At 51.8% G+C, this 12,568-nt stretch overlaps 1 protein-coding gene across 1 annotated transcript in view; it reads right to left on the bottom strand.

Moving 5' to 3' along the window:
• GALNT2 (polypeptide N-acetylgalactosaminyltransferase 2) overlaps window positions 1-12,562 on the bottom strand; it is a 166,388-nt gene extending 153,826 nt beyond the window's left edge. Inside the window, exon 1 of the mRNA XM_004693040.2 lies at window positions 12,535-12,562. The gene's annotated coding sequence lies outside the window, so the exon portion shown is untranslated. The remainder of the gene's footprint in view (window positions 1-12,534) is intronic.
• Between the last annotated feature and the right edge of the window lie 6 nt (window positions 12,563-12,568).

Genomic DNA, 12,568 nt, shown 5'->3' on the forward strand with positions numbered 1-12,568 from the left:
GATGACTGAAATATATTTCACAGAGCTATTTCATCTTTGCTTATTTGCCACAGGAGCTCACAATTCCCTGAGACCCTGGAACTTCCTGAGCAATGGGAGGACCTTCTGTCATAACATCTGGACTCATACCCTCAGTTCCTGAAATAACTTGACAGTCACAAACATGAAATGGGGTGTCTCAGTAATTTATAACAACTTTCCAACACATTCGTGCCCATGTTGAAAAATCCCTACGGGTAGGGGCTGGTTGACTGTCCTGTCCTACCACCTACTTTGAGGGGGGTGGACAGGGGCCCCCATGATTGAATGAGTCATGGAAGGCCAAAAGAGGAGGCTTATATGCTTCCACATGTCACCATGCCAGGCCCCAAAACTCTCCAAAGACAGAAGTTTGTTCGTGTGGGACATCACCTTACACATCTCTTCAGCTGGCTACCAATTCCCATTCTTTAATACCTTCCTGATAAGCTGGTGACCTAGTAAGTAAACGAGTTTCCTAAGTTCTGTGAACCACTCTAGCAAATGAATTGAGCCCAAGAGGGGGTGGCAGAAGCTTCTGATTTACAGATATTCAGAAGCACACCCCCACCCTCGTTGGTTTATTCCGTCCCCGAGTCGGGTTATTCAGAAAAGCAGGGTTCTCGCTTGCTGACCTTGAGTGCCTGAAGGGAAGACCAGAGTATCTTGCTCACCTCTGCAGATGCCAGTGCCCAAGGGGTCACGTGTAGACAGAATATGCCCAAAACTTCTGAATGGCTCGTCCTCACCAGGATGGAGTCTGTGACTGGAAGGTCAGATGCTAACTCCCAGGTAGAGAGCACCAGAATCGGGGGGTTAAACCCCAACAGGTGTTGGAGCATTATTTGGTCCTGGGGGGGGTGTGGGAGTGGGAGCCACAGATCCCCCACACACTGGAAACTGGAAGCAGAAACCTTTTACTGGCCCTATCACAGAGGCCTAAAGCAGATTTTTCTAAAGTATTAATTTTCGGCTGGTTTGCTAATTTAAGCTGCATACATCCACAGGCTTAAGTTTTGTTAATGACATGTTTTAAAGTACACAAAAATCAAAATAGTGTGATGAACCCCACATGTAGTCTACTTCCACAATACATTTGGTCCGTCTTGTTTCCCCATAATTTTCCCACCAGATTCGATATCCTGGCCTCCATCAGTACTTTAGTGTATAACTACAACAGATAAGGATTTTTAAAAAATCATAATCCTAAAGCCATTATGCCACTAATACGACTACTTGTGTTGCCTTAAATTTTAGCTACTCTGTAGCCCCTCTTCAACGTACCCCTAGTTCTTTTTTAGAAAGTCTTTCTCTGATTGGTTTGCTCAGTGCTGGTAAGTTCCTTGGAGGAAGCAGGGTACCCTGTTCCCGTCGGAGGACCCCAATGGGTCCGAGCTCCTTAGCAGCTTCCCTCTCCACAGTGAAATGCTGGAAGCATTTTGTTTGCCTGAGTTCTGGGATGGAAGTGGACAGACAAACATACCAGGGCTGCCATCTCCTTTGTCAAGGAGAGAGCTCTCGTGAAGCTGAGGGACCTGACACATGAGAGCAAGAAAGGCCAGAGCTCAGAGATTCTTAGACACACTGTTTTCTCAGAGTTCCCCGTGAAGTAGGGCTACATCCCGCAGTGAGTGGCACGGACATGCGGTGCGCCAGGAAGAGCCACGGAGCATCCTCAAACACACAACGCTTGGGGGCGAAGTCTGCTGGACCACACCAGTAGCTTAGAAGAAAACCCCAGAAACAGCAGCTATCACTGTGAATCCCTAGAAATCAAATCAAGCAGGACCAGAATGGATGGTGTTTTGGGGAATTAGGCAAAACTCCCAGAAGAGGCAAAGGCCGGCAAACCGTCCCTAATTACCAAGCTATGGGAAGAGCCCAGAACCAAGGGCCCTTGGTGCTTTGATGGATTTTTTAAAGAAATGCTGCATCGACACACCCCTTGGTTGTGCAGAGTGACTGTGTCTGAGGCAAACCGGCACTGACGTCTGGGAGTCAAAGAAGTAGGTGTGGAAAAGTTTGAGGAACATCTCACCCACTGTATTTCACAGTTACCTTTGTCTCTATGCGCAAGAGTGATGTATGGAAAAATCAATGTCTAATTAAGTTTCAAAGAGCTCTTTAAATAAGTAGAAAATAAAATGTTACCTGATAAGAAAGCATTGTGTCACACTTCAATGGGCAGTGTTTTTTCTTTCCTAGTGATACATAAAGTAATGATTTTATGAAGAATGGCATCTTAGATTTGATAGAAAGGGGTGTGCTCTAGACAAAGGGGGGATGGGTGATCGTTAACGGTGAGGACAGAAGAAAAACAAGGGGGCTAGGTCCTGGCAAGGTGGGGGAGCAGCAGCGGAAAGGGGCTAAGCCCTTTGGACGTCATAAGCCAAAGGCTCAAAATCTAGGTCAGTGAGAAAGCCCTTGAGGCAGAAAAAACCAAGATGAGGAGACTGGAAGGCATCCCGGCCGGGCCAACCCGCTCATCATCGAGGGCAGCTGCTCAACCCCCCAAGCACCGAGCACCCTGTTTGCCAAATGACAGAAGCTGCACTTACTGATAACAGAGTCCTTAATTTACCAGAGTCCTTAATTTATGGGCATCACCAAAGCACAGGTCTGTAATTTGCAACAGTTTCAACCCCTCCTAGGCAGTTTAGCTGAGAGAGAAAGACCCTTCATTTGAAGCATCCGTCCACTCCCTGCCTGGCCTCTGTAGTGGACGTGAAGGAAACTGAACAGCCTCTCTTGAGCCTGCAGACCTTAAAACTAACTCGGCTTTCCTATCTGTCAGTTGTTTTACCCAGAAACAGGCTGCAGGCGCAGCACAGATCCCATCATACATCCAGTGACCCCTCTTCAGGGCCAGTGGCTCTATGAAAAGCCGCTGGGTGCACTCCCTTGACAACCAGGAGGCCCTGCAGCTTCCCGGCCTTCCACCTCCCTAACCTGTCAGTACACAAGGAAGTCACAAGTCCATTTTAAGTTCCACAGGTGACACAGCTCACAAAGCCTCCACACGACCCAGCTCTCCAGGGCCCGGGCTCCAGGCAGGCCTCTGCCTGTGGTTTCCTGCAGATTTGCACCAGCAACAGCTCCCAGAGATTACTCACAGGGGAAACCGGGCGCTGGAGCAGGAGACGGGACCAAACAGGCGTTCTCATGAAGTGAGGCTGTGTGTGGAAAGCAGGAGGTGTGGATAACAGGAGACCCGAGACTCCCCACTGACAACCGGGACCACAAGCTTCGAGAAAGTTGGCTCGTTTATTTTGAAAAATAAACACGGATATCCCTAACATGGCTGTACACAGCTGAAACCGGGCCCTTCAGCTGAAGCAAGTACAGCACAAAGGCTCAACTTCCTTCAAATCTCAGCTCAGCCCTGCTCAGATCTCACCTTCCCAACGTGACCACAGATTATAATACTGCAGCCGCCCCCTCGATCCAATTCCTAATCCCCTCGCGCTGCTCTGTATTTTCCATGGCACACAGCACCTTCTCTCACACTCTGTAACTCACTTACTACCATGCTTTCGGCCAGCTCCCCCACCCACAGTGAAAGTGCCAGAAGCACAGGAATTCTGTCTGTTAGAGTCACTGCCATAACCCTAAATACCCGCCCCCAGAGTGCCAGGCACATGGTGGGCACACAGGAAACACGCGTTGAAAGAATGGGTAAAAGGGCTGGAGCCTGCTTTCGTCTCACTTCAGCAACTCTGGCCAGAGGGCCAGACGGACCCCTGTGCCCTGTGGACAGCTGTGCTCAGGACAAGCCAGGACCTGAACACAGAACACCTCAGTGCAAAGGGTGATAAAGAATGGACATCACGGCCAGGAAGGCCCCACTGCGCTTCTGCTCTGAGTGCCTCCCATGGGCGCCCGCTGTGCCAGGCCGGACGAGCGCCTGCCCGCACGCAGGCAGGCCTGGGAGACCGGGTCTAGGGCAAGCTGCCCCCACACCGTGGGCCAACAGCCAATGGAAACCCTGGGTGCCAAAAGCTGGGGGCCACCTACTGCCCCAGAGGTCCAGGGAGGCCTCTCCCAGCCAGCAAGTGGGGGGCCGCCCGTGCTCCTCTGCAAAGCTGCAGCACTGTCTGAGCCTGGCCGTGTTCACTTGTTTTCTCAGCAAAAAGAGAGGAGCCAGCAGAACAAGAGGGCTGTTGGGAAGAGTGAGTGTTCGCAGCTGGAGAACATCAGAACTTGCCTAGCACACAGTGGGTGCTAACAGTGTGTCAACTGACCACACACAGAGGCAGTCCTGTACATGGAGGTGGCAGGGAGAACAGAAAGCAAAGTAAGCCTGGCCATGGCAGGGTTCGGAATCGCAGCCATTCCCTCCGGCACACGTGTGGGCACAGCCGGCTGCCAGAGCTGAGCTGGAGGTACCACCAGCACCTCACGGGCGGAGACTGGGGAAGATGCCTCACCTCCTACCATGCGGGGCAGCTCCAAACAGAAATCGCCCAGCTCAAAATGTCAACCATGTCAAAGTTGAGAAAAACAAGCAGAGAGCAGCCACTGCCCCCCCCCCCCCAACAGCCCTGTCCCTGCCAAGACACGCGTCCTGTTTTGGGACATGGGAATTCAGCAGCTCTATCCCTGCCATCCTGGCCATCCCTCCCGGCCAAGGCTCACCAGGCAGGGATCTGCTAGCCCTGACAGGCCCAGCTGGGGTCGGGGAGAGACTCCCAGGAGGCAGAAGCAGAAGTTCACCAGGGCAGGTGAACTAGGGCAGGCTGGGCCCCCTCATGTCCCTAGGCGGCCACCCCTCAGCTGCTGCTGCATCATGACAGGCAGGACCCTAGGACGCATAACTCCAAAGGCGGGGAGCACTTTGCATATGTAGGCCCAGGAGTGAGACTCTACGTGACTGTTTTTGGTTTTTCAAATCCAGCCCTGATGAATCACTGCCATCTACATTCCGGCATGCCAAGAAAGCCAATCCATAAAAACGACACCTCTCCAGGGCCCCTACACTGGACATGACTTAATGCAAAAATGCCCAGCATGTCGGGGGGGTGGGGGGGCAGAGTGAGAGCGAGAGCCACAGGGGATGAGGCTCCCAGGGATGGGGTTGCAGGCCAGGCCCCAGCCCCCCAGCGCCCTGCCTCCCATTAGTGTGGTGTTGTCAGGGTTAACGCTGTTTCTGTCCACTCCTTGCACACTTGACCCAACAGACTGTTTTTATGTGTGGTCTAGGGTGGGCCCCTGGAGGAAACTCATAAACATGAGCCTGGAGTTTTAATTTCTTAGAAATGAACACAGCCTCAGAGATGAAAAGAAAGGGGGAGGCTCTAATGATGGAGGCAGGTAAACTGAATAGGCACGCCTGGCACCTCCATACCCTACACTCACATGGCCAAAGGTAAGGTCCCAGATCAGGACAAGTGTTCTGGCACATGGCTGACAGTCTGAGCTGGATCATTTTTGCTATGTGGGGTCACCCTGTGCATCAATTAACACCAGAGAGGAAGGTGAAGGTAGACTCTGAGGACACCTGTGCAGAATGAGCTGACACTGGAACCCACCCAGGAGGACTTGCTGGGGGTACCAAGAGATCCTCCTGAGAAGCCCCACCATGGCAGCACAGATCCCATCATACATCCAGTGACCCCTCTTCAGGGCCAGTGGCTCCTATGAAAAGCCACTGGGTGCACTCTCTTGACAACCAGGAGGCCCTGCAGCTTCCCAGCCTTCCACCTCCCTAACCTGTCAGTACACAAGGAAGTCACAAGTCCATTTTATGTTCCACAGGTGACACAGCTCACAAAGCCACCACACGACCCAGCTCTCCAGGGCCCGGGCTCCAGGCAGGCCTCTGCCTGTGGTTTCCTGCAGATTTGCACCAGCAACAGCTCCCAGAGATTACTCACAGGGGAAACCGGGCGCTGGAGCAGGAGACGGGACCAAACAGGCGTTCTCATGAAGTGAGGCTGTGTATGGAAAGCCCTCTACAAATTGGCGAAGTGATGTCGTGGTGTGCCTGACAATGGCCCAGGCAGGCTCGCCCACTCCCAAGTCACACTTCACGGAGGTCAGCTCAGAACTCAAGACACCAAGTTGTTCCACAAGCACATTCTCAGTCAACCAGCAACAGTCAAAGATGTCCTCCAGGGGCAAGGTGAGTCTTCAAGGGAGTGAGGTACAATCAGGCCAGCACCTCTGATCCAAGTGGCATGTTCATGGGGTGCACTCAGCGTGCCCTGGTGCTGCTGTGGAGTGGGCACCAAGGTGGTGCCCAGGAGGCCCCGGAGATGGTCATTTTCACCTCTCGTCACTGATCACAAAGAGGAGAACTCATGGGACACCAGGATGGAACTGGGGGGCTTTTTCAAGAGTGGTATTTATGGAGCCACGTGTGCCTCACTGCTGTCCTCAGTGTGGGGTGGCTGGAAGCACGGTTTCCATCTGGACTCGGGCCTGCAGATCTGCAGACAGAGCTTCCAGAACAGGGTTCACATGGAGAAAAGTGTCAAACTAAAAGGGGAAGTGGGTTTGACCAGTTTTGATTATATTCTCACCCCATATTTCTGCTGGGCCAGCTAGGAGACATCACAGATTTTCCCGCCCCAGAACACCTTGCCTCCTTCCAGGGATCCCCGCCAGGACCTCACAATTAACTCCTGTGTGTGCCTGTGTCTCTGCCGTGGGCAGCCTCTCAACTGCCTGCTTCCACTTAGCCAGCTGCCTCTGGATTTGCTATAAGCCAGGCAGTTTAAAACTGACATCTTCCCAAACTGACTTCCCTTTCCCCAGAGATCTGAAGATCACAAATGGCAGCCACAAGAAATCTCACACACACACACACACACACACACACACACACACAGTGTCTCCCCCCCTCCTCAATCACTTTTCTGACCACCTGCAAATACCTCTCTGAACCAACAGGAGACCACCACTCACCAGGAACTGTGGGGAAAAATGTGCTGAGGCCTAAAGCTTGCATACAACCTTGAACACTTTCCTGGGTCTCCCCAGGACACCCGAAGGTCCAAGAGCAAATGGACCCCTCCGCGCTGGGTACAGCAGCTTCTCTTTCCTTTGTGCTGGAGGCTTAAGGGAAACACTCATTATTTTTGCACTGCTGATCAGTCACAATCTGCTTCCACTATGCTGGCACACCCGCAGGCTCCCACAACTCCGGGGTAGGGAAACTTGATTTTCTTGAGAGAGAAGTTTATTACAGCGCCATTTGTCAGATTCTCTGGCTATGTGGGGTTTCCCCGGTGCTCCTGCCCTCCCACCACAGCTTCAAATTCTCCTTCAAAGGGAATTTCTTTAAACTCCAGAGTTACGCTATGCGGTCAGGACTGCACGGTCCCCGTCCTCGCATCCACCCCCAAGCGCCACGTGCAGATCTGCTGACACCCCTGAAACGCATGGTAGGTCCGTGTTCAACCTGGAACCGCGCACGCCAAAGTGATCATCGCCATCTCCACCCCTGCAGAGAGAGAGGTGGGGGCCTGGAGCCTGGGGAGGGGGCCTCCTTGCCCACGAATCCCACTTAGGGATGCATCCACCAGCAACTCTGACTGCTCACACGACCACCAAATAATGCTGTGCTCCCCCACCCACTTGCCTGCTGGCTGCCCTGGGATGGGGACCCCACTCTGACACCAGCTGGGTGCCAGACACCTGGCATGCACGGTGAACAGATCATGCCCAAAGGCCTCAGCCTCATGCCATTTGTGCTGTTAGGATGGTTTTAAATGAATTGATTAAGCCATCAGAGGGATGGGTGGATTGAAAGAAAGAAAAACATTAGCAATTTTCCCGCAATCAAGTCAACTAAAGGTCCCTGGACATATTTTCAAAGGGATAGTTGGGTTTTTCTCTGTCTTTCTCCTCTTCCCCTCCAGATGCCACTTATTCAGCACCCACCCTTTGCCAGCACCTCTAGTGGCATTTAGCTCTGTACAAAGTAAACACAATACAATTAATAAGGGACTGATCACAAAGATCTACAAAGAGCTCACATGACTTAACAAAAACAAGTCAACAGTCCCATCCAAAAATGGGCGGAAGAACTAAAAAGACACACTCCAAAGAGGACATGCAAGTAGCAACAGCACTTCTAATCAGGAAAATGCAAATCAAAAACACAATGAAATGCAAATCAAAAACACAATGAAAACCAACTTGCACCAGTGAGAATGGCCCATGCCAGAAAAAAGGGCAACAAATGTTGGGACTATGTGGAGAGAAAGGAACTCTTCTACACTGCAGGTGGGAGTGCAGGCTGGTCCAACCACTATGGAAAGCTGTGTGGCAGTTCCTCAAACTACTAAAAACAGAGCTTCCATATGGCTTTGCAGCTCCATTCCTAGCACTGGATGAAAAAGATGTGGTATATACACACAATATTATACTATTCAGCAATCAAAAAAGATAAACTGGCCCTCCCTGGTGGCACAGCGAGTTAAAGCACAGCACTGAGAAGCTAAAGCCACTTCCGCAAGAGTTTGATTCCCGCCTGTCCCGGAGGTGACCACAGGGCACAGCAGACCTCTCCTGAACCGCCCGCTGCTCCCCTCAGCAGTGTACTTTGCCGATCTGCCTGTTCTGCTCCCACTCTGTCTCTGGTGAAGCCTCTCGCTGCCCCTGAGCCTCTGGCTTGTACCCCAGTTCTGTACGCACAAATAAATAAACCTTTAAAAAAAGAAAAAAAAAAGATAAACTTATGCCATTCACAGCAACACAGATGGCTATAGAAGGGGTTATGCTCAGTAAAACAGGTCCAAAGGAAAAAGAAAAATATCAGGTGGTTTCGCTATTAGGAGGAATATAGGAGAGCCAAATAATGTTCCAGGAGAAAAAAAAAATAGCAGGCAACTATAAACCAGAGACATTGTGCAGGGGACGGGGGAGAAGCAGAGCATGGAAGAGAAGAACACAGGGACTATAGTGATGGTTCATGGGTGACTTGGTGGTGGGAATTTTACAGGGAATACACTTAAAAGGAGAAAGCATGCAAGCATACACTGTACAAAAAATGAACAGTGATGTAAAATGTATAAATAAAAAAAAAGAGGAGGACTGAGGGTCAGAGAGGTTCAGTATGTTATAAATGTCACTAAGTAGAAAGGAACAGCCGGGCTGCTAGTGTCACTCAGTGGAGGACTCAAGCGCTCCCCTTTGTTTGAATGTCCACTAACCAAGCTCAGAGAACATTAGTGGTTCCCTAAGATTAACCAAATTAAGAGCCAATAAGTCCACTTGGCATCAGAAGCCCTCCACAGCTTAATACCACATTCCTCTCATTTTACATCCTAATATTCCCCTACACACGCACACGCTCCAGCCAAAACCCTCTTCTTCCCATGAATGCGTTCTATCTCACCCAGTCCTCCACCCCTGGGCCCCCAGAGCAAGGGCACAATACCTGGGTCAGCCTGGGGAGGGCGGGCCCCTTGGCCAAGCCCTTCTCTAACACTTCCCCTGACCTCCCAAGGGTGTGTGGTGCACAGACAGGAGACACACGCTTGACATACTGTCAACAGAGCTCATCCTTCATGTCCTAGAAGGCCCTCCCTCTCCATCCTACTCAGCCACTCTACCCAGAGGCGGGCTCATTTCCACAGAAACCCCAGCCTCTGCTGCTCCCTCCACAGCCAGCAAATCAAGGCCCAAGGGAGACCTAACATGATTAAAATTTTAAAGCATTTAAGATACTCAAAGGAATCGCATCCTTGAAGTGCAAATCACCAATTTAGGGAGAAAGAGCACAATACAGAGGAGTAAAGGAAGGATCTATACAAATGTAAATGAAATATAATTTGAAACAATATTGTGCACAAATTGACGGACCACACACTGGGATCCTCGGCAGGGCCTGGCCGGCTCTCGCACCTGCTCCTGTTTAGTTTATTAAATCTGCACTCTGAGGTGAGCTGGTTTTCTGGGTCTTGCCAAATGGAGAATAACAGTCCTGAGATGAGTTATTTAACAGGCAGGGCACACAGCAAAGAGCCAGAGCTGGGCTGCTGAAGCAGCAGAAATCCTAGTCTGGCTCCCATCAGACAATCCCCTGAAGTCTAACACTGGAGTCTAGTACCTCGTGGAAAAATGGCAGAGAAAAAAACTGGCTAACTGTGGAATTAAAGTCTTGACTTGAATAACATGAAATCACAAGAAGTTGATGTCCACTTACATCTAAAAAATTATAGCTAGTATTTAAATTCTGCCTTTACATGTGTTATTCATTATCTTTTTATTTCCGTACTTTACAAGCTAAAAAAACTACACATTTCCTTTTATCATGAGGATGAACTAAATTTGAAGGAAACTTTCTAGCCTTTAAATCTAGAGAAACAATTTGCAAGGAAGGAACATTATACTGCTTTACACTCTAGATTAGGAAGCTGAGGACAGGGGGTCAGGAGACCTGCACAGCCCCTCCAGACACAGTCCCAGGGATTCTACATTCTATCAGCACCCAGCACCCTACGGTAATGAGTCTTCTACCACAATTTCTAAAGCTAGTATATGTGCAACACGCCCATCCCTCAAGTGACAAATCACTTAGCCATTCCAAAGACTAGGATAAAATTTTATGTGCACTGACAGGCAGACACCCAATCACCAACCTGAGTGATTCCACACTTTTCCTCTGTCTTCTTGTGCCACCAGGCCAATGAGTGTTCTTGAATTTTTTAATTCTTAACTAAGGATCTCACTGCAGAGGTCAACAGAAAAGCCCTCATCCATCAGCCGCGGCCCACCAGGGAGAAACTGATCTCTGCAGATGTGAAGCCCTCATGCCGCTGTGTCTAAACACTGTACTAATGAGAGTGGCAAAGCGAGGAAAGAGAGGCTTTGCCTCTTTTGCTTGGTTTTCTCCTGGGTGAAAGGCAGAAAGCTCTGCCAGGTCTCAGCAACACACCAGGCTATGCAGACCCACCAAGGCACAGTCTACTGGGAAGTAAAATTTTAAAAATCATTTCAGTTTAGCGTGGCCATTGATCTCAAAGGGCTTCACAGTTTCCACTCTATCATTCAAGAATAAAAGGTGCATTTAAAAGGAGGGGAGCGAGTGGGGAGACACTTAGAATACTCGGTCAGCTCAGCACCAAGTTAGGCTAATTGGAAAGACACTTTCCATTTCTGCCCTGCTGGATAAAACAAGCCTGTGAAATTCACCCCAAAAATCAAGTAAGATACCTCTGTCCATCTGATACCTCCAGCTGAAAAGAAATGAAGGAATAGCTGGATGGACCCCAGACCAAGCAAGGAAGAAAAACCTCTGGGTAGCTGAACCTCAGTACTGATATTCACCGGTGAGACTTTCGGGCTCAAGTCTGTTGCTCTGCAGTCAGTCCTGTCTGGCTTGTTGCAGGATAACATTCCTTGGGTCCAATCCCACCCGTGGTCCACCTCCCTTAACTCAGAAATTCCTGGGTTTGCGGTGACACTCACAGTAATGAGGGTGACAGGATTTGGAAAAAATAACGCTGCTTTCAAAGCCCATTAGCCCCAACCACCACGCCGCCTGTCTGCATGTGCACCGCCAGAGCCAGCGGCGCACCAGACCGCGCTGTCCTGGCCTCTCGGGTGCCCAATTCACCCCGAAATATGCGGGCCCTCCAGAGCGCCTTAAAGGGTCCCCACGGCCTAGCCACTTGGCCCCTGGAGACTGTTAAAAACACACTCTTAGAAGAGGGGCTGTCCCTGCGGAACGGGGGAGTGGGGCTGGGAAGGCAGCGCAGCAGACCACGCCTGGCCAGTGCCGGGGGACCGGGGCAGTGGAAGGCTCCGGGCCACAAGGGAAGGTCGCGGGGCTGGGGTGCGTCTGTGGCAGCCTCACACGGCGCAAAGCGCCTTGGCTCAGCACTTAACACCGCCCGGGAGTCTGTTTAATTCCGCAAGGAGCTAGCGGCTCTCCAAGCCTCACCCCCAGAGGTAAAGGGCAGAGAAAGGAGCAGAACCCCCACCCCCACCCCCAAACCACCCCCTTTCCGCCGGGCGACAAGCGGGCAAGAAGGTGAGGGTTTGCGGCGGCTCATACCAAAGGACTAAAAAGAAACTTGGACTCCTCTCTCCCATGTACATGACACGCTGGAAAGGCAGCCGCCTCTCCCTCCTCTCCTCCCCACCCCCTTTTGTGTTTCCCAACACCCTCAACCCCAAACTTCCCATCGCAGCAGACGGGGCTCCCGGTGGCCGGACAGGACTCAACTTCAACTACGTGGAGCAGAGAGAGAGGGGTCGTCTAGCGAGAGGAGTCCGGGGTCCCCAGCCCCGCGGGGTTGCCCCGAGTAGCCCTCCCCGGGCCGGCCGAGCGCCCAGGGGCAGGATGCGCCCCCAGCCTGCGGAGGCCCGGGGCGGGAGCGGGTGGCCGGAGCGAGGTTCGGGCAGAGAGGTGGAGGGGCGGGGAGCTCCCCCTCCCGAGCCCGGCGTCCACGTCCGAGCGAGGGGGTCGGTAGCGGGGCAGGAGGCGCTTCGGCACTGAGAGGGGCCGGGGTGCTGCGGGCCGGGGGGTCGGGGGTGCCAGCCGCGGGCAGGCGTCCCACTCACCTTCCTGCCGGCGCCGCCGCCCGCGCCCGCGGCC

The sequence above is a fragment of the Condylura cristata genome, unplaced genomic scaffold, assembly GCF_000260355.1.
Source record: "Condylura cristata isolate star-nosed mole 26May11 unplaced genomic scaffold, ConCri1.0 scaffold00035, whole genome shotgun sequence".
Taxonomy (NCBI): Eukaryota; Metazoa; Chordata; class Mammalia; order Eulipotyphla; family Talpidae; genus Condylura; species Condylura cristata.